The sequence below is a fragment of the Emydura macquarii genome, unplaced genomic scaffold (assembly GCF_026122565.2).
Source record: "Emydura macquarii macquarii isolate MOO-44397 ecotype Brisbane River unplaced genomic scaffold, CSIRO-AGI_Emac_v2 contig_1947, whole genome shotgun sequence".
In the NCBI taxonomy this organism is placed as follows: Eukaryota; Metazoa; Chordata; order Testudines; family Chelidae; genus Emydura; species Emydura macquarii.
Genome location: NW_027132084.1, coordinates 2,888,953 through 2,912,346, shown reverse-complemented (window position 1 = coordinate 2,912,346; position 23,394 = coordinate 2,888,953). Strand labels below are relative to the sequence as shown.

General features: G+C 41.4%; 1 protein-coding gene across 1 annotated transcript in view; it reads left to right on the top strand.

The window, feature by feature from the left end:
• The window catches only part of TSNARE1 (t-SNARE domain containing 1), a 565,000-nt gene that overhangs the window by 381,816 nt on the left and 159,790 nt on the right, over positions 1-23,394 (top strand). The gene's annotated exons all lie outside the window — the stretch shown is intronic.

Below are 23,394 nucleotides of genomic sequence, written 5' to 3'. Positions count from 1 at the left end.
CTGTGCACCAGTTTGGTTTCACAGCAGTCAAACTAAACTTCTTGATATTCAACTCAATAATGGCATGTGCGTCGTGTCAGGGACACTCAAATCAACCCCAATCAATTGGTTCCTGGTCCTATCACACATTCAGTCTCCACAGATTAGAAGAGCTGCCCAGACATCTTGCTTGCTTAATCATGTCAATGCAAATATGAGGATCCTGTTGCATGATGGCCTGCAGAACCCTCTAAAGACAAGATTAAACCCCCCCAACACTCTGTGGAACCACATCAAGACCCTTACACTCAACTTTGATGCTGAGGCTCAATGGAGAGCCAAATAGGGAATTTTGACCACTCAAAACAAACAGCTCATCATTGACCCTGCCAAGGAACCACCCAGTTTTGAGTGATGTCAGAAAGACTGGTGCAGATTGAATCACATCAGGACATCTCATGGGAGATGTGAACAAACCCTCTTTAAATGTAAAATGAGGCAAATACCTGTATGTGACTGTGGTCACCAATCACAAACAATGGAGCACATCATGTCTAAATGCCCCCTTCGTTCTTTCACCAGGGACCTGAAGGACATTCATCAGCTCAGTGCTGCAGCAATGTGCTGGCTATCAAATCTAGATATAAATTTGTCATTCTTGCTACCTAGGCAAGCCATATGAAAGAAGAAGTTTGTCCCAGTTTGTATTTAAGTCAGACATTCCGATTTCCTTTCCCAGACATGAAGAAGAGCTCTTTGTAGCTTGAAAGATTCTACCTTCCACCAACAGAAGTTGGTCCAGTTGAAGCTATTACCTCATCTACCTTGTCATTCTAATTTATTAAGTCTCTAGTTAAAATTTCTTCCAAGCACACGGTGCTTTTAGGGAGTGACGGCCACATGTGCCTCTTATTGCACCATGTCCTGGGTGGGAAAAGCTAACATGCTGATCTGCTCTGGGGTGCTGTCCTTTAGAACAGCTGCCATCATTGAGTTATCATTGTCTGCCATCACTTTACAGCATTATTTATCCAGGTCTATGAGCAGAAGATTAAATATCTACTATCAAACGAGACTAGTGCTTTTGCTGATATAGAAATGTTGCAAAAAATCACATCCCTGACCAATATTACTATGCTGGCAAAAGTTTTTAATGTAGACCTGGCTTTATTCTCTCTGCCCAGATCCTCACATGTATTTAGACTCCTAATGTCCATTGATTCCATTGATATGCTGCACCTCAGGATAACAGCACTTCTCTTCCTCCCAGGTGTGCTGTGAGATCAATACACTACAAAAAAAAAAAAAAACCTGAGATGCTTAGATGCCACAATAGTGGAGGCCATATACATATCTTAGTTAGATTACCATGTTTCTTCCCTCTCCCAGTGTGTTTGTGAGATGCTGTGACAGAGTGCTGGGACCAATGGCTGAGCCAGCACTCTGATCACTTAAACACACATTAATGCCGCCAAACGGGGTGGATCTGTCTGTGCCTAATTCGTGGATTAAAATGGGCTGGGGACGACTATAGAGCTAATTAGCCCGTTAATGCAGAGGATAGAAGAAGGCAGAGGAAGGAAGGACTGGGGAAGAGAGGCAGGCTAGTACCAAGTAGGAGCTCAGAGGGCTGAGGCGAAACTGCTGCTGTAAATGATGAGGTGTATGCATCAGTAAGGGGGTGGGAAAAGCAATGTAAATAAACTAGGTGATGGGGTTTAACAGAGAAAGATCTCTGAACAGTTTGGGTAGACAGAGCAGAAGACACGAGCAGGACCTCACTCGGTTACAGTTGCCGTCAGCCAATGTATGGTACCTAGAACAGAGGTGCTTCTGTAAAAGATGCTTCCTTTTGATGTATTTGAAATCTTTATGTCAAAGGGGACTTGTTTGTCAAGCTGAAACTATGCATCTGTGCCACAGTGATATTTAGTTCTGTTTATGTAACTGGCTTGTAGAGGAAAATATATGTATCTGTTGCAACCGTGCATGGACATTTCAACAGATGTTAAGTCATAAAATCATTTTACTCTGTTTCTTAGAGGCAGTTTATGATCACTAGAGATTGTGCCTTTGGATCATGATACAGGGCATTGCCATATTGATTAAATGCCTTGGACTGTTACAGGAGTGAAAAAGGGTATTTAATCAATAGAGGTGCACTTTAGTCACTGTCCGTGTCAGGTTGGAACAGAAATAGCTCACGGATGGGGTGGCTGCACACAGTCTTTGAGGGAGTCAATTTTAGAAGAAAGTGAACTGTTATGTATTCCAAACCCAGTGAGAGATAAGAGAATGGACTTGGCAGCCACCCACCCCAATGTCATTGGAGATACCAAATCAATATGGTTAAGGACGTTCAGGAAGGAATGTGTGCAAACCATAGAGTTACTTATGGTATAGGTTACAATTTTGTTGGCATTGAGATCCAACTCATGTGAGATGCCGAATGCCTCCTCAATAATAACAACATTTAGCACTAATATGATGCTTTTCATCCACAGACGTTAATGTGCTTTATAAATAATAACATCCTTATATTTTAAAGATGGGGAAACTGAAGCACAGAGGTTGTGACTTGCCTGTGGTCATGAACCAGTCAGTGGCAGAGTTCTCAACTCTGTCCATGATACACCATTGCCCCCTCTCAATAAATAGTATCTAGTTATTAATAAGTCTATGAATCTGTTATTTATACCCTCAAAATACAGTTTTTCCAAAGGACATTTACAAAGACACTGGTTCACATTTAGTTGTTAACCCATTGTTAAAGTTCTCTAGCCTGTTACTATCCCTCTGAAGATCTGAATTCCAATGCTAGTTTGGTTCGTAAGGAATGAATTTAGTGAGCTGGACTTTGTATTTTCCCATCTTACTCAATGTTGCCAATGTCTCCAAAAAGTGATAGATTTTCTGGCGTGATTTGTTGTTTACAAAGCTGTGCTGTGCATAGCTCATGGCTCTGCCCGGTAAGCAGTAGCAGATGTGAGGGGCTCCAGGACTGAAGTAGCAGGGCCGTGTATTGAAAATCTGGAGTAGCCATGGCATGTTGGGTGCAGACTTGCCCAAATTATATCTAGTCCTAGCTGTTGTATTTGAAGGGTAAGGAGGCAGATTAGAAATGTAACAACTGTGAAACAGGGCAAAGGGTCTTAGGGCTTGGGTGTGCCAGTTACAGCTCTTGGGCCCTTTAAAACTAGGATCTGTAGTTGCAGGGTTTGTGGCTGCTTGGGATGGAGTATGAAAGAAAAGGGACAGTGAGTGAAAGAGGAAGAGCATTCCTCCTTCCTTCTTGCTGGCTAAGGTAGGGGATTATTGCCCAGTGTATGTCACATGATTTGCTTGTTGTTGTTTTTTGTGACCATTTGCCAAATAAACCCTGAGGAAAAAGCCTTAAAAGGACTGAGGCTTGGAGCTTTGTTTCCATTTTCTTGCTCCTCAGACCTACCACCCATGTACAAACTGCTTGACTAGGAAGCTTAATCCAACTACGTGAGGAGGAGTGTTATTGTTTAGTTTGGGTTTTCACAGAACGTCATACATGCTATCCCTTCCCCTTGCAGCCTATAGGACTAGCCTGCTTCCTTGCATATATATATATCTTTCCTTATAGATTTAAGTATGGTTGTTTGATTCTAATAGTCATAGATTTATATTAAAGTATTGTAGCTGTAATTCAATGTACCCTACAGGCCACATCCTGTATGAAAGCTAAGCAGTTAGCATACATATGTTCGGGACCTTTGGCCCAGATAAGTAATAATGAGTTAAAGGATAAGACATAAATGGTTATAAGCTTTACCCCAGATAAGTCAGGAGGCATCAGAACGGGGGCTGTCACAGTTATGCCCCGAGTAAATTTCACAGGTGCACCACAGAACCCACAAAAGGGCCAGAAAGAACAAAGTTGAGATAAACGAACTGTCTGGAACCGTTTGGAAAGGATGTGGATATGTCATTAATATGCACGAACCTGCCAAACTATAGAATAAATGTACCCTAATAATTTGGGGGTGAAGAATCCAAGTTTGGTCTTAGAAGGAGGACCTATAGTGCTCAGAGTATAAGAAGGGGCAAATCGTGTTAATTAGGGCAATCGATCGTCAGCTACTCCTTCTTGAAGCTTTTTTTAGTTAGTGTTCAGATTTTGTTCTTCGTTTATACTTAGTATTATTTGTAGTTTTAGTCTTAGTCTTACAGTTCTTAGCCCTCGAGCGTTGCCTACTCTGCCCCCCTACTCAAGAGTTGAGGAACCAGACATCTCTCTCAACCAGGTCATCAGGGAAGAGTGTGAGTATATTAATCCAAAGCATATCGTAGAAATATATGTCATATGAGTCTCTAAATTAAGATTGTATTATCCATTCTCCCTTTGAGTATTCATTTTCTTTATATCAATCATTTGTCTATCATTTTATGTTACCTTAATAAAAGCTTATAAAATTATACAAATTTGGCTATCACTAAGAACCTTCCTGCTGTACACCCCGGGGTCCCTATAAAACTCTTCTGGAGCCTGGTTCCAGGACAAGAACCTCATTATCTTCTGATCAGATCAATTGGTGAGCCTATAACCCCATTCAAAGTACTAAAACACTCAAAATCAGGCTACACCCGCCCCAATGGTGACTGACAAATCTCTCAGCCAATGATCTACAAGATAAAAGCATTACATCCTTAGAAGCATCTCACTGGCTGAATGTTCTCTGAGAATGAGGACACTAGTTACCTAGTAACCTCTGGAACGCAATTTCACCTATGTCCCACTTTGATTGTAAGCTCTTTGAGGCAGGGACTGTCTCTTTGTTCTGTGTTTCTATAGTGGCAAGCACAGTGGAGTTCTGGTCCATGACTATGGTTACTAAGCACTAAGGTAATGCAAATTAATAATAATAATTATTGTTATTAATGTGCATGTACAGTACATAGCACGGTGCAGCCCTGATCTCAGTTGGGCAGTTTTCTGTACATAGAAAGAACCGTGAAAAGAAGTAGAGTATATATACAAAAGTGCTACTACTAACAAGAATTAGTAAGTGTTGTCCCTCAATTTTGATAGAGTAGAATTAAATGCAAAAGGGAAAGCAATGCTTGTTGTAATTGTAAAGTTTTCAATATTTAATTGCTCAAATGGCAAAATACTACTTTTGAATGATGTTAATACTGAGTCTTCCTTGTCTTCCCTCAATGACAGTGGAATTTCTGAGTAAGGCTTCTCAACAGTAACATGATGTGCTTTATGTGAATTAATTGCAGTACATACCATGCATTAACATCAGTAAAATGGAATACTGGGGAAATTTCAAAACGCTGGATAATTGCCTATGTTGTCTCAAATTCAAAAAAGGCAATTAAGATAACCTAGGTAATGATATGCCAGTTAGTCTGATATCAGTCTTGGGCAAAACAGTGGCATAACTGATACAGGATTCAACTGATAAAGAATTAAAGGATAGGAATATAATTAATGCCAGTCAACATGGTTTTATGAAAAATAGGTATTGTCAAACAAACCTCATTTCATTAACATAAGAATGGACATACTGGGACATAGCAGTGGTCCATCTAGCCCAGTATACTGTCTTCCAACAAGGGCCAGTGTCAGATGCTTCCCAGGGAATGACCTGAATAGGGCAATTATCGAGTGATCTATCCCCTTTCATCCAGTTCCAGTTTCTGACTGTCAGAGATTTAGGGACACTAGACCATGAGGTTGCATCCGTGACCAACTTGGCTAATAGCCATGGATGGAGCTATCATCCAGTAACATATCTAATTATTTATTGAGTCCAGTTATGCTTTTGGCTGTCACAACATCTTCTGGCAAAGAGTTCCACAGATTGCCTGTGCACTGTGTGATGAAGTACTGCCTTTTGTTTGTTTTAAACCTGCTGCCTATTAATTTCATTGGGTGACCCCCGGTTCTTGTGTTACGTGAAAGAGTAAATAAAACTTCCCTATTCACTTTCTCCATACTATTCATGATTTTATAGACCTCTATCATATCTCCCTTTGGTCATTTTTTTTCTATGCTGAGCCAATATTTTTAATCTATCCTCATGTAGAAGCTGTTTCATACCCATAATTGTTTTTATTGCCCTTCTCTGTACTTTGTCCAATTCTAATATATCTCTTTTGAGATGGGATGACCAGAACTGCAAATAATATTCAAGGTGTGAGTTTAACGTGGATTTATATAGTGGCATTATGATATTTTCTGTCTTATTACCTTTTCCTTTCCTAATGGTTTTTTTTATGAGATTACAGGTTTGTTTGACAAATGTAAGGTTGTGAGGTATTTGACCTAGTACCCCAATGTTCTGATTTAAAATCAGCACTAAAAATCAGGACTATACAATTTCAATAGAACCCGCGCTAAATGGATTCAGAACCGGCTAAATGACAGATCTAAAAAAGTAGTTGTTAATGGGGAATCATCAACAAGTTTCCTCCCAATCAACATTTTCATCATTGATCTTGAAATAAATATAAAATCAATGCAGATAAAACTTTTAGTTGACACAAAGATTGGTAAATAATGTTGAGGACAGGGCAGATGTATGGAGTGATCTGGATTGCTTGGTAAACTGGGCTAATTCAAAGAAAACGATTTTTTTAATACAGTGAAATGCAGTTATACATGTAGGACTGAAGACCCCATCTTTAGAATGGGGGACTATATCCTGGAAAGCAATGACTCAGAAAAGGATTTAAGGTCATAGAGAGCAAACAACTGAATAAGAGCTCCCAGTGCAATGCTGCTACACAAAGAACTAACATGATCCTTGGATGTATAAATGGGAGTAGCAAGAAGAATTAGGAAGGTGATTTTTTCTCTTATATGGCATTGGCGAGGCTGTTATTGGAATACTGTGTCTAGTTCTGGTGCCACATTTTAAAATTTATGTTGAAAAACTGAAGAGGATACAGAGAAGAGCCCCAAAAATGATTTGAGGGCTGGAGAAAATTCCTTACAGTGAGAGATTTGAAGAGCTTCATTTGTTAGCTTATCAAATAGAAGATTGAGAACGACTTGATTAGTGACTTGATTAGGACAGAAGAATCCCATGCACAGTTACAGACTGGGGACCGACGAACTAGGCAGCAGTTCTGCAGAAAAGGAACTGGGAGTTACTGGATAAGAAGCTGGATACAAGTCAGCAGTGTGCTCTGGTTGCCAAAAAGGCTAATAGCATATTGGGCTGCATTAGTAGGAGCATTGCCAGCATATTGAGGGAAGTGTTTATTCCCCTCTATTCAACATTGGTGAGGCTGCATTTGGAGTATTCTGTCCAAGTTTGGGCCCCCCACTACAAAAAGGATGTGGACAAGTTGTAGGGAAGGCAACAAAAATGATTAGGGGGCTGGAGCACAAGACTTAGGAGGAGAGGTGAGGGAACTAGGCTTGTTTAGTCTTCAAAAGAGAAGAATGAGGGGGGATTTGATAGCAGCCTTTTATTACCTGAAAGGGGGTTCCAGGGAGGATGGAGCTAGGCTATTCTCAATGTTAGTAGATGACAGGACAAGGAGCAACAGTCTCAAGTTGCAGTGGGGGAGATCTAGGTTGGACATTAGGAAAAAGTTTTCCCCTAGGAGGGTGGTGAAGCACTGGAATGGGTTACCTAGGGAGGTGGTGGAATCTCCATCTTTGAGCAGGGGTTTGGAATAGATGACCTCCTGAAGTCCCTTCCAACTCTAATATTCTATGATTCTAGTACCAATAAAACACAGAGAGAAGGGCTTTTATTCACACTACTTCCTCACACAGAAAAAAACTGGAGAGTAAGACCCATTCTTGATCTATGATGACTCAACAAGTTTGTGAAAACTCAATACTTCAAGCTAGTCACACTAGCCACCATCATTCCAGTGCTAGAAAGAGGAAACTGGTTCTCGGCCCTAAACCTACAGGACGCATACTTCATATAACAATTCATCCATCACATCATAGGTACCTTAGGTTTATTCTAGACCCAGATCACTTTCAATACAAGATCCTACCGTTTGGCCTATCCACTGCCCCTTGAGTATTCTCGAAGGTTCTAGCCTTAGTTGCTGGCCACCTATGCAGAAATGGAATCATGATATTCCCATATGTGGAAGATTGCCTACTGAAAGCATCAACTCGACATGAAGCATTAAACGCGACCAAAGAATCGGTATCTCTCTGCACAATTAGACCTTTGAACGAATACACAAAAATCAACACTAAGACCAATACAAGAACTGGAATTCATCAGTATTTACTCAACTTGCCTGAAGCCCTGGCATCTCTACAACAACATCAATTCCTCACTCTGAACAGCCTCATCTCCACAACACTAAACAGATAATAATCAGGACTTGCCTCCAGCTATTGGGCAAGGTTACAGATGAAGAGCTTTTATGCTTTTCTATGCACTACCTACTGCCTATAAAAGCACAGCATGAACAAAGGCGTACAATGCCAGACAAGATAAAGCACTCACTGCTGTGGTGGACACAATCAGACAATTTCTGGACACAATCAGACAATATCTCGCCTGATGCCTCCTAGGACCGCCTTAGCTTTTTTCACAGCCACATCACGTTGGCGGCTCATAGTCATCCTGTGATCAACCAATATGCCCAGTTCCTTCTCTTCCTCTGTCACTTCCAACTGATGTAATCTTAGCTTATAGCAAAAGTTGTTGTTATTAGTCCCTAAGTGCATGACCTTGCACTTTCTACTATTAAATTTCATCCTATTTCTAAAAAAAAAAAAAAAAAAAAACACCTCCAAAAAACGAGGGACCTGTAGCACCTTAAAGACTAACAAATTTCTGCGGGCATAAGCTTTCGTGTGCTGCAACCCACTTCGTCAGATGCGTGAAATGGAAATCACAGGTAGGAGGGATATATATACATCCAAGGGTAAGAAACAACAATGGGGAGGGCAAGTGCTAACAAAGTCAATTCAGTTAGAGTAGATGTGGCCTATTCACAACCCTTGATTGGAAGATGAGAATGTGTGAACAGTGACAATTACTCCTTGTAATGAGATAACCATTCCAAGTCCCTGTTCAGACGGAGTCCTATTTCTATTACTCCCAGTTCACAAGGTCATCCAGTTATTGTTGTATGATATCCCAGTCTTTCTCTGTATTGGCAATACCTCCCAACTTTGTATCGTCTGAAACTTTATTAGCACACTCCCACTTTTTGTGCCAAGGTCAGTAATAAAAAGGTTAAATAAGATCGGTCCCTAAACCAATCCCTGAGGAACTCCACTAGTAACCTCCCTCCAACCTAACAGTTCACCTTTAATTATGCCTCATTGTAGTCTCCCCTTTAACCATTTCCTTATCCACCTTCCCATTTTCATATTAATCCCCATATTTTCCAATTTAACTAATAATTCCCAATGTGGAACCATATCAAATGCCTTTCTGAAATCTAGGTAAATTAGAACCACTGCATTCCTTTTGTCTAAAAAATCTTTTATCTTCTTAAAAAAGGAGATCAGGTTGATCTGGTACGATCTACCTTTTGTAAAGCCATATTGTATTTTGTCCCAAGTACCATTAACCTTGATGTCCTTAACTACTTTCTCTTTCACATTTTTTTCCAACACCTTGCATACTACTGAGGTCAAACGAACAGGCCTGTAATTATCCAGATAACTTTTTCCCCTTTATTAAAAATAGGAAGTATGTTAGCAATTCTCCAGTTATATGGTACAACCCCTGAGTTTACAGATTCATTAAAAATCCTTGCTAATGGGCTTGAAATTTCATGTGCCAGTTCCTTTAATATCCTTGGATGGAGATTATCCGGGCCCCCTGATTTAGTCTCATTAAGCAGTTTGAGCTTGGCTTCTACCTCAGATGTGGTAATTTCTACCTCCATATCCGAAACCCATTAGTCCCCCTGCCATTATCCCTAAGCTGTTTGTTAGCCTCATTTAAAAATGGAGGCAAAGTATTTGTTTAGATATTGGGCCACGCCTAGATTAGCCTTAACTTTCATCCCATCCTCAGTGGTTAGCGGTCCCACTTCTTCTTTCTTTGCTTTCTTCCTTTTTATATGGCTATAGAACCTTTTACTATTGGTTTTAATTCCATTTGCAAGGTCAAACTCTACTTGGCTTTTGGCATTTCTCACTTTGTCTCTACATGTTCTGACCTCCAAAAGATATTTTTCCTTGCTGATTCCTCCCGTCTTCCACTCCTTGTAGGCTTTCTGCTTTCACTTAATCACCTGTCTGAGATGCTTGTTCATCCACCTAGGTCTACAATCCTTGCCTATGAATTTTTTCCCATTCCTTGGAATGCAGGCTTCAAATAGTTCCTGCAACTTTGACCTGAAGTAATTCCAAGTCTCATCTGCCTTTAGATCCATGAGTTCTTGAGTCCAGTCCACTTCTGTAACTAATTCCCTTTATTTTTTAAAGTTATCCCTTTTGAAATGAAAGACCCTAGTCCCAAATCTATTTTTGTTTATCCTTCCATTTAGTTTGAACTGAATTAGCTCTAGAGCAGCTACCCTTCAAACATATCTATACAAATGGAGATGATTTGATAATTGATGCTAAAGCAAACAGATCACAGCAGCTTCTGCTCTCCTATCCCTGATACTGGGCTACTTACTAGAACTTAAGAAATCAGGCCTCTCCATGAGTTCAGTCAGGGTACATCTTTCAGCTATTATGGCATTTCACCACAATGTGGACCAATCACCAAAAGGTTTCTTAAAGGCCTCAACAACACTTAGGTGGAGGTAAGAACACCCACCCCATCATGGGACCTCAACTAAGTTCTTCGTGGTATCACCAGACCCCCATTTGAACCTTTGGTGACTTGCTTTCTCCTCCACCTTTCAGTGAAAGTAGTCTTTCGTGTCGCAATCACATCAGCCAGATGGGTTGGGGAACTGGGAGCCCTCATGGCGGACCCACCCTAGACAATCTTCTGTAAAGATAAAGTTACCCGAAGACTGTATTCCAAATTTTTACACAAGATTGCATCCTCATTTCAGCTCAACCAACCCATCCATCTACCAATATTCTATCCTAAACCCCATGACAACAGATGAGTATTGATACTTCATATCTTAGACGTCTGCAGGGCACTGGCATTTTGTATAGATAGAACAAAATCATTCCACAAATCTACAAAACTGTTTGTATCAATTACTGAACACTCGAAAGGAGATGCTGTATCCAAGCAGAAGCTTTCCAAATGGATTTCTGACTGTATCAAATTGTGCTGTCATCAGTACAATCTACAACCCCCTAAAGGGGTTTGTAAACATTCCACCGGGACAGTAGCAACCTCGATAGTATTCCTCAACAATATCCCCATCGAGGACATCTGTAAAACTGCAACTTAGACCTCAGCCAATACATTCGCCCACGTTCTATGCACTAGAACAACAAGCAAGTTCTGATGCACTATTCAGACACACCATTTTATCATCCGCCACAACTTCAAGTCCGAAGCCCCCTCCGTCCACTGGAGGTCAGTGCTCTGAAGTCACCGAAAGTGGAGCACCCACAAGGACATCACTCGAAGAGGAAGAGAAGGTTACTCATCTTGTGCACTAAACTGAGATTCTCAAGATGTGTGCTCCTGTGGGTGCTCCACTGCCTTCCCTCCTTCCCTCTACTTCGGAGTTTTCACACTAATAACTCTGCAGTAGAACAGAGAGTGGGTGTGTTGCATAGTGCCAGATAACTGCCTAAAGCAGTGTGAGATGGGGACCAGGCACGTGCAAGCCAACCAGGGTACTGCTAATACAAATCTCTGATTACAAGCGCAGGGACGCATGAACACTGAAAGTGGAGCACCCACAGGGGGACACTTCTCAAAGAACCTCAGTTACTGCTCAAGGTGAGTAACCTTCTCTTCAGGATTAAATACAGCTGGACAGTGTGAAAGCTGCCAAACCAACCCCACCTCTGTGTGTCTACTTTAGGAACAATCAGATCAATTGGCCTTGGCCCTGGAAGTATTAAGGCTAATCTTGCAAAAGTGCCTTCCTCAGCAGGAACTGGTTTTTTGGAAAAGTTAAAAAGAAATCTGTTTTAAAGACTGCAAGCCCTGGCAAGGAAGGCTAAGACGCTTAAGGAGAGTTAAACATAAATTAGCTCCGTTCCCTAAAACCCAGTAAATATGTTCTGTCCCAGCTAAGAAGCTCAACATTCTGTAGTCAGCTTGGCTCAGGTTGGGTACAAAGCTCTGGCTGCCTATAACATTCCGTTGTCACGGACTCTGTGCTGGTTGGCACATGGCAGTACAGTTCTCCATTTCAATCAGTCGTTGTCTCTAGATAAAAACGAAAGGAACACTCCAGAGAGCAAGAAAAGGAAGGTGTTTAGAGGTTAGTACGGTGGCCTGGGAGTCCAGACACATGAAATCTGCCAGTGCCTTATCCGACCTTAGGCAAATCGCTTAGCTCTCTCGGTCTGTCCCTCTCTGAATGGGTACAGTTATGCTTCCTTAGCTTGCCTAATGCCTCTAAATCGCTTAGAGGTGGTTGAGTTCAAGTTCTGTGGAAAGGCAAAGTTGCAGTAATGTTTTTGAGCACTGCACAGGAGGTGTGCCATGGAAATGTGCTGTTTAAATGGTCAATTCCGGAGCGGGGTTTACAAAGTAAGTCACTCAGATATTGGAACGTAATGTTGTTCAAGGGTTAAAGCCCAAGGAAAACTTTAGTGTGACTCCCTGCAGAGCAAGAACTCTGGCAGGTCAAGCAGTTTCGTTTTCATCCATCAGTTCTGGCCATCCTGAGTTTGAGTTCATCCCTTTCTTACAAGTGCTAGCTTTGCCTTAATTTTTGCATTAACCTGCCATAGAATTACTCGGTAGCCGATGTTTTGTTTACCATGGCTCTCTCTCCCCCTTCACTGTATCAATGGATACCAGCCTTCTCAGCCAGTTTGTTCCTCCCCCCCACCCTCCTGTTGTGTCTTCCCCTGTGCTTGGGACACACTCCTAATCCCAATGTGCCATAACCCAACAATCCTTAACTTCATTCTCCTCCCAAACACTCATCAGCCCACTGAAATCCAAACCAACCAACCAAAAATCCACATGCTCGTCAGGAGCATGGTGCATTGGCAGAGCTGGGAGAAAACAGGTAATTGTAGATGCTGCCTACCTACACATTATGCATTGTTATTATTTCCCTCCCTCCCCCCCCTTCCCCCCATGAACAGCATTATTTACATTACAGTAGCACATTACAGGCTCCAACCAAAACTGGAGGCCCTATTGTGTTAGGCACTGTTCACATAGTAAGAGACAGTCTCTGCCCCAAATAGCTTTCAAAGGGAGTATTGTCACACAAGGAGTCTGTGATAGAGTTGGAAATTGAATCCAGATCTCCTGGGTCCCACTCCAGTATCTAGACCACAAGATTACCTTTACACTCATGAGCACTAACATTCTTAGGTTAGAAACCAATGGGTACCGAAAGAGATACTTGCAGACAACTTTAATTCATATTATTATGTTATCATGATAAAAATCAGTGGCACAGAGACATCTGAATTTGAACACTCTGCCTTTCTCTTCCTCTTTGCCTACCTGGCTGATTTTCACCCAGTTTTATGCAATTTGAGTCTCTCTTATTTTAAAATGTTGCTGTGAAAACAGAAAACATATACATTTCCTTTTGAATCTGGTAGCAAAGTTTCCAAACAGCATCTCTTATTCCATTTAATGACAGTGCAGGCTTGAGTATTCTGTCTGCTCTCCCCAAAAAGGTTCTCCTTGAAAATATCTGTTCTGACATTATTTTGCCCCAACTGGTAGCCACTTAAAGCAGCTCAATGCTGGCATCAAAAATACATCATTTGCTGAAGTACAATGCAATGGTCTGCCAGCGCTGGCTCATTGACTCAGTGGGTCAGGCTTTGTGAAAGCCCTTTAATCCTTTCTCTTTTCTCCATCCCTGAGGTTTACAAGCCCTTCAAAGAGTGTTGCCCACTCCATTTTTCCTCACAGTTCCACTTCAACTGGCAGTGGAAATACTAATATCTGAATAGAAAATCTGCGTCAGAAATGCCTCGCTATGCCCATTATTATTCTTTTGAGGAAGTGAATATTTGGAAACCAATGAAACCATTTCATTTCCGCTGTCCAATGTGTGAAAATAATCAGGTTGGGTCCCATTGGATTCCATTGCAGGTGTTGATCAACCATAGAAGAAGTGGAAATACCTACTATATCCTCAAAGAATCAAACAATATACATTTTAATATGACTAAATGTAAGCAAACAATATGTTTTCATGCGGCTAACTGTAAATGTGTATATCTGGGAACAAAAAAAAGTAGATCATACTTACAGGATGGGGGACTTTGTCCTGGAAAGCAATGACTCTGAAAAAGATTTGGGGGTCATGGTGAAGAATCAATTGAAGATGAGCTACCAGTGTGACACTGTGGCCAAAAGAGCAAACGTAATTCTGGGGTACATCAACAAGTGAATCTCAAGCAGGAGTAGAGAGGCTGTTTTACCTTTCTATGGACACTGGTGCATCTGCTGCTGGAAGACTAGTGCTCATGCCCACAAATCAAAAAGGATGTTGATAAATTGGAGCAGGCTCAGCGAAGAGCCCTGAGAATGATTAAAGGGTTAGAAAACATGGTTTATAGTGATAGACTCAAGAAGCTCAATCTATTTAGGTTAGCAAAGAGAAGGTTAGGGGGTGACTTGATCACAGTCCGTAAGTATTTACATGGGGAACAAACATTTAATAGTGGGCTCTTCAATCTAGCAGGGAAAGGTGTAATATGATCCCAAGGTTGAAAGTTGAAGCTAGACAAATTCAGCTGGGTAATAAGGCATTAATTTTTAACAGTGAGAGAAGCATTGGAACAAGTTGCCACGATTGTGGCGGATTCTCCATCACCAACTATTTTTTTCTAAAAGATATGATCTAGGAATTATTTGGGGCAGGTCTGTCACCTGTGCTATACAGGAAGTCAGACTAGATGATCACAATGGTCCCTTCTAGCTTTATAATCTATGGATCTATGAGCCACTGCAGGAGGGAAAAGGAACTGAGAACTAAAACGTAAGCGTGTAGTTGTTAAACAAACAATTTGACATAGGAGAATGCTTCGGTTTGCTTTAGAGGATGGGTAAAAGGAGTGACAGACCTAACTCGACCACAGAAGAATAAAGGGAAAGGAAGAAAAAAACCCAAAACGTTAAATGTGTTTTAATGAATCAATCATCACGCTGCTGGCTTAATATCAAATAGTGCTCAAAAAAGTCTACTTTAATTGCTTTTCCAGTGCTCAGAAATGGTGATAATTAACTGATCTGCTCCTGTCTCAATCAAAAAACCTCTTACTGTTTGAAGAGCTGTCAAAATGTGAAATTATATATACACACATATACATATAAAAGTTGGAGGCATCTGACAGTTATTGTGGCTTCTTTGTAAACACAGATGAATCTTTCGTTGACTTCTCCCTCACCTCCCCATGCTCTTACTGAGGAGGAGGGCTGTGTTTTGTATTTAAAGCCAGATTTTTTCGTACAGATGCAGATAAGCTCCCAGTGGAATTACTCACATAGGTGACTAATTCACTTTGCTTCCAAGGGAAGTTAGGCTTCTAGGTGCTGGTGAAAATTCCATTGGGTGCCTACTGGCAACTAAATACCTGGAAAATCTGTCCCTTTGTCCTTTTGCATAGATGACTTTAGTGAATTGATTTTGGCAGAACTGTCCTTGGAATCTTGTTTGCTGATTGACCTCCCATAGCCTTCGGATGAAAGCCCATCTCAGGAATGGTGGATTGGGCTTGGATATAAATACCCAAAAGCAATCTATTAATGACTTCTGTGACCCTAGGCACCACTGTATTCACACCCTACACACTACTGCAATGGAACTTGTACAGAATGTGCCTCGTGTGAATCATGTAAAAGCTAATAACACACTGGCTATTAATATCTTTGTAAAATTGATGTGTTAATATTATAGGTGAAATTATGAATTCTTCCTGTATGATGTTACTAGAACATGTTTTAGACCAGGCAGCCTAGCCTAGGTAAAGGTGATAACAGGCCTGTCCTAGACAAAGGATGGTGGGTTTACCTCAAATTGCATATTATCAGCAAACAGCCATCAAGCTAAAGCAGCAGGGTTTACCCTGACCCTGAACTTGAGAGACAGAGAATTAACATGGCTCCTGCCCCGCTGTCAGATGCAGGAGACTGAATCTCCAGAGGCCTTCTTGATTTATCAGGCAAGACAATCCCTTTGGAGATATAAGGAACAGAGAGAGAGACTATCTTTATTCTCCACCTACGAGACAAAGAAACCAAGTGATTGGATTTCTGGGATGGATGCTGGCCAGGTCGGCCAGTAAAAAAGCTGGAAAGGAGATGTGGGTGAGATAAACTGCCTTGAACAAAGACTGCATCTTGCTAGATTAGGATTTAGAATTTTAGATGCATTGTCGCTTTTATTTTCTTGCAACCATGTCTACCTTTTTACCTTTTTTACTTGGTATCACTTAATCCAGGCTCTTTTGTTAATGAACTTGTTTTGCTTTTACTATAAACTAACTCAGCACTGTGTTTGAAAGGAAGGGTGTATTTATACCAGATAAACTGTGATGTACTGACTCTTTAACAGAGCAGCAAACTTAATATCTTCTTTAAATGCACAGAGAGAGGTGCTGTGCATTGCAGAGAAACATCTCTGAGGAGCTCGGGGGATGGAGTTCACGGATTAATACATGCTAGGCTCTGTTTGGGCTGGGAGAGCCTTGGAGAGTTTGCTGCTTAGAAAGACATGCCGGTATGGCAAGCAGTTGACCCACAATCTATTCACCGGCAAGACTCATCTTTGCTGAGACAGAGGGGTTCACAGCTCTGGATATACCCAGCAGCATGTTGGAAAAGGCCTATTGTCCTTCTCTTCCATTCAGTGACCCTTGTTGAGACAGTATCAGCATCAGCTCAGTATCAGCATGGATTAAGCAATCTAGTACTACAACCATCTGGCCTTCATCCTGAGCAAAACAAAGAAAGAAAGAAAGATCTTAATGAAACTTCACTGTCAACGTTAAACTCCATTCCATTTGTAAAAATGAAATATATTAACAATCAGCAGCTTGCTGTTTCCATTCAAAACATGTTGGACCAGCTTTTTCAAAAAAGAGGCTTGCAAATATGTCTGTGCATTAGCAGGTACAGTTTCTGTAACTGTATATGCAAGCTTTGTGTACAAATACACATTTAGACATCAAAAATAGCCACTCATGCTGTCATATAATCAATGTGCATGTGTAATTACTGCAGTTGCACACACAAGCATAGGCACCATGCATTTTCATATATGGGTGTTTGGCCTTCACCTTTGCAAATCTGGCCTGTGGTTTAACTGTGACTCAATCATGTTCTTTCTTTTTATGTTAAATAGGGATGAAACCAGTAAAAAGAGATGTCCTAACGTGCTGTGCTAATGTGTTCGGCATGCCGTGATAGAGACTGAGGCAAATAGATGATAGGAGCTGGGTTAACTCCATGGAGACCGTTTGGCATTGCGTTTCAATATCTGTCATCAAACTGTCATATATTGTTCTTTTGGGCTGTTAAGCAACTCTTGTGTTTCACCTCAGTACAGACTGTATTTCAGGGATGGGTGAAGCAGTTCCTGGATATGTGAGGCTTTGTGAAGTGGAAACCACTTGGGTAAGAGTCAGATTATCCTGAAGGATTTCGAAGGGCAATTAGGTGGCAGCATTTCTTTGTTACATTTGACTTATGTTGCATTCTGACCTTGTGCTCTCCCTGTCCATCAGCCTGTTGTATCCATCTGTTGGCTCTGTTTTATATTTGGATTAGAAACTCCTCTGGGCAAGGACTGTATCTTTGTTCTGTGTTTGTACAGCACATAGCACAGCAGGGCTCTGGTTTATGACAGGGGCTTCCAGGCACTACAGCAATATCAATGATAAGTAATCAAACCAATGCATCATGTTTATATAATAGAAGAGTATTACTAATAAATCAAAACCTCGTTGTCAGATAATGTCTGAGTTCAATGTATTTGCTCTTCTTCTGGGATTTTCCCCAAAAATGTGCCCAGCCTATCTGGCTAACTCAAAAGTCTACGTAAATTACCTCCTATGGGCATGAAGCACTTCTTTCCCCACATAAGCGGTGCTGGAAGAATCCAAGAATTGGCTCTTTACACCAGTTCTCATCTACAGCAGCAGCAATTAGATCAGACCATCAGAACTTGTCTCTTCCTAGTCCGCCTTACCAGTGGAGCAGTCTATGTGTGACATATATGGGCCTGCATGCTCACTCTACTCTAAACAGTATCCTCCCTCACTCACTCCACTCCAGTGGAAGACAGGATCACATGCCAGAAGGGAAGAAACAATTATGGGATTCTGTGACCTATGACCCTAAGACCTCATGTGGTACAGTATTTGAACTGATGGTCTTCTGGCTCACTTGCAGATGCTACCAACAGACCTTTAAGATGCTTACTACTGTGTTCTCTTTGTAGAGTTTCTGCTCCCCAAACTGTATATCCATCACCTCAAAAATGTTTCTTTTGCTGCTTAGTAGATAGAAGCCCAGAACAACTGCACAGTCTGAGCATTCATTAACTTCATTTGTGGTCTCCATCTCTATAAGAAGCCAAACCAATATCCTGGATTCAAACACCTTTGAACTTGGACAACATTTGGATCTGGATCTGAACTCCTTGGTTGGCCCCTGTCATTATAATAACCAAACCAAAATTCTTGACCCTCAGCACACTCGGTCTTGGTCTTGGGAATCAGGTGAAGTACATCCAGATCTCAAAGCAGGACTACCTCAGCTTATCAACATTATCTTGCAACAGAACCCATTCCAGGTATAAAAAACTCTATAATCCTGCAAGAAAACCACCGAGAACAGCCTTCCAGTCATTTCTTCACCAACTCCCTCTTCATTTGGATGCGACTCCTCCAACTTGTCCACATCCTTTTTGTAAAAACTAATTGTGCATAACCATTAAAAGTCATGGACAACCAGGGCACACTGGACATATCCAGCTTTTTATCCACTGTTACCCCCAGGTCCTTTTCTGCAGAGCTGAATCTATTATTATAAAATTATAAAATCTATAATCCTGCAGTTGTTGGATGGATCCCTATGTAAATAATTGTGAGTATCCAACCTGCAGTTATTGGTGGGTGAGATTGGAGGCAGTGTAGCTAAAGTGCATGCTAAACCCCTCACTTCTGCACAGAAGCACTCCCGATGCTGCTGACTCCACCCCACTTAGTGAGGTTGCCTGCATCCGTTCTTTATTTTAGATTGCATAATACAGGAAAAGACTGAATAAGAGGTGGAATTAAGGACCTGAAAACATCAGCAGGCAGGGTCATGAATATTGGACACCATTATCACTGGCACGCTGTGCTGCTGAAAACTAATGATGCTCGGAATGGAACCTGTACAGATGGCTTTCTGAGCGGGTTCTGCATCTGAAGAAGTCAGCTCTGATTGCCTGCAGTTCTCTGTCATCTGATGATATTGTCGATTAAAGGAATTTGATTTTTACAAAGAGCTTTTTCATCGTTTAAAAAAAAATCATTCCCCACTTGCTGCTGCTGCTTACCCAAACCCGTCGGAAGCATTAGACAACAGTGATTGCAACACAAACACTGCAGCACTGAGAACCCAAAAGTGAAAATAAGAGTAAACAAAAAGTGAAGATGACTTCAGCGATTTCTCATTGTCCTGGCTGAGAAAAATGCAAAACTAAATAGAGCGTAAGTAGTGAAAAATAAATAGGATTTCTAAAATGTCACGTTCTAATAATATAAGTTGGCAGTGACCACACACAGATGACATATGATGAGGGTGATAGTGTTGCTTTAATTAAGCTTCATTCATTAAAGTGAGTTTCTCTATGGAGAGGTCAAATGGCTAAGATCGAACAGGTTGAAGAGCAAGCCAGCAGTATTTCACTGGCGGATGATCACAGTGGATCAGGTGCCATGGTTTGGACCATGGGTGCACCCATGTTGTTTTATATTTATCATTTTGCCTAAAAATGGTGTCAGTGATGAGCAGATTATGTTATGCACATTTGCCCAAGAGGAAGAGTCCATTGCTGTTCTTCTTTCTCCCTCCTTGTAGTCCCATCACATCTCTCCAGTCACTGCTGTCTCCACCAACTCTAACGTTGAAGTCTCCCAGCAGGATGAGCTTGTCATATGCAAGAGTCGATCTGAGAATGGAGTCCAGGTCAGAGTTGAACTGCTCCTTGCTTTCCTCTGTGCTGGTCAGTGTAGACACATAGGCACCGATGAGAGTGCCGTGCCGTAAAGAATTCAGGGGGAATCAAAGTTTCAGGAGCCGTTCATTCAAGCCAATAGGGAGGTCAGGAAGTTGTTTAGGAAAGATGTCTAATTTCAAATCCAACTCCATGGATCATGTCTTCATCCTCTGCCTTTCCTTTCCCAAAGAAAGTGTAGTCACCTCCTATTTCTCTGGTGGAACCTTCTCCAGCCAGTCTAGTCTCACTCAGTGCTGCAATATCAGTATTGGAGCAGGCGAGTTCTCTGGAAACAAGAGCTGTTCTTCTCTCAGGCCATCATGCATCGCCTCCATCTATAAGGGTGCAGATAATTTCAACCGTTTTAGGATGATCTGCCAGCTGCAGTAGTCTGGCCAGATGTTATGGGACAGGCAAGGTTTAGGGCATCTTTTCTAGCCCCCTCCATTAAAAAGGGTGAGCCGTGCTATCCTAAAAAGGACAGCTCAGTCACCTACGGTGCTGCTGAACTTCTTCACTGAACTAGTCTCAAGACAGCCGACGTGCAGGATTGTGGCTGCGATTGGCAATGGTGATCTTCACCTGTCACTTTGTCATATTGCCGTCGCTGCAGGACTTGGATTAATGATATAATGTTAATGATGACGAGAATTGATCAAATGATGTTATTGGAATGAGATTTGCGAGAAAGCCTGCGTGAGAAATTTTTGACTGAGAAAGCCATTGCACAGAGGCGGTCCCACTCTCTCAGCTGCAGAAGCCTAATTCCAGTGGCACGAAGAATCATTATGGCGGGGATCTGCCATAGCTGCAGTGGGTGACCAGGGCATTTTCAGTGCCTTGTCATGCTCTGCATGCCCCACAGCACGCTGCTGAACCGCTTTCATGGCCGTTGAATCGTAAATTGATTTTCTCCACCCTGACCGCCGGAACAGTCTTTGCATGGTAGAAAAAGAAAAATTACCTCTCTCTCTTAGGGCCAAGACCCATTTGCTACCCTCACCTGGTTTAGCCCGCTCATCAAAGTGGTTTATCAGGATGTGGCCACTGTCGCATGCAAATAGCTACTCGGAGCCACAGCTGAGAGCTGGGTATAGATGGGAACCAAAGAGGATGAACGAAGGAGCACGACAGTTATGGGGACTATTAGGGAGGGGGTAATACCTTTGCAAATAGATATAGAGAAATAAAAAGACATGTCAGATTTGACAACCTTGTCACCATCAATCTTCAGATACTGTAACTGGAGTCAGTAAAATAACATGCTCTTTAATTCCACTTATACCACTTCCTCCCCTTGGACCAAGTCCTCAGCTGGTAAAAACAGGTGTTGTTTCAGCTAATGGAGCTATGGCTGAGGTTCTGTCCCTTTGTGAATTAAAGTTAGATTCTCTTTATTTACTGAAAAAAATATTTGCTTATTCCTGTTAGTGTTGTGGATTCCAATGCAGCTATGAAATAGTGAGCTAGATTTTAGTCTGCGTTGTACATCCCTGTCAAAATTGTCATCTAAATTCTCTTTGTAGAATCTTTGTTACTGGCAAGGATATAAGACACAAAAAGAACAGACACTTTGATGGTCAAATCCCTGGGAAATTTTATGGCCCTGGCTGTTAAATAAATCAACGTTCACCTTGTAAAGTTAGAGAACTCGGTCCAGGCATTGTGGAGAGAGAAGAAATATGGAAGACAATAATGCTATTTTGACGGTCACTTTTCTAATTACAACTGCACTTTAAAAAAATATACATCACAGCTGATTATTGAGGATCACTTTGTGCTAAGGTAGTAAATCTGATGGGAGCCCAGCATGCCATGTACATTTGCCTTTCAAAACACAGCTGGGAACGAATGGCAGAACAGACAAGTTCCTGAGTTATCTCATGAATCCATTGCGCACTTGAGCGACTGCAGTTGCATTCATGACCCAGGAAGAGATAAGTTGTACTCTTTGACATGCCTGCTATAAAGGAAGGCAGAGTAGTGATCTCACTCCTTATTTGAATTTAGAAAATGCACTCTGCCTGTCCAATATTCTATGGAAAAAATCTCATCCCTGGACAGAGGAGCAGCAAAATGTCTATACATCAACAGGCATCCAACTGAAGCCATCAAATCAGCCTGGAAAAAACCCAAAGGTGGCCTCTATCATGGTGTTTTAGCAATTACCTGTCTGGTGTTGGGAGCATTTTGCTGCCCTCTCTAGTTTCAGACATACGACATTGTGCACAGGCAGGATATTGGACTTGATCATCCATTCACCAAGCCCATCTCATCTGTCTCTGTGAGGAATTTCTATAATTTCCATCACTGCAGTATCTGAGTACTAGTAGAAGCTGATATTATTGTGGTTTAGCAAGGTCTTGTAAAGCATATCCAAAACCATAAAAATAAAAACAGGCTGTCTGGAAAATTAACTGAACTCTGTTGGACCTCACAAGAGCTTTGATTTAGAATGGATTTATACTTGTAAGGGAATCAGATTGGATCTTATTTGATCTAGATTGCTTTGTTTGATTCACCCAACCTTTCTTCTAGGCTAGGGGACTGCAAACTCCAGATGTTTAATATCCCCCGGTTGAGATTTCCTCCTTTTTACTTAAATGTGTGAGTGAATTTAGTGTTCACTTTCTGTGTCAACTCTGAAGACTAAAATCCTCTGTTTATCCTGGTCAGCCACAGATCAAATAAAACAGCAGTGCAAGCTTCTTCATCCATCTGCCTCACTCTGAACAGAGGGAATAACCTCCAGGGTAAGAGAGGAACTTCAGCCCTTTGTCATTCCTGTGAGAATGCTCACAAGGGGCCAATAGCTACATAGGTCATTTAATAGTCATTGGAAGTCAATGATTCAGTCACTAGCAATCCAGGCTAGGTTTCAACCCGGTTATTTTGGTGAAGAATGATAGAATGCTCCCTTTCTCATTTCCAGTTCTCTCATTCTTCCACGTTTTGAGCTGTCACATTAGTATGCATATTCCTGAAAAGTCATTTCATCAATCAATGCATATTTTCTTGAAGACCCTTTTTTCAGGTAAGTATTGCCAAATAAACGTTTGTTGCTATTGCAGAAGTTATGAAACAAATGGTCGAACTACATATACCTGATTGTGACTTCACACTCATGTAAATCAGAGGTAGCTC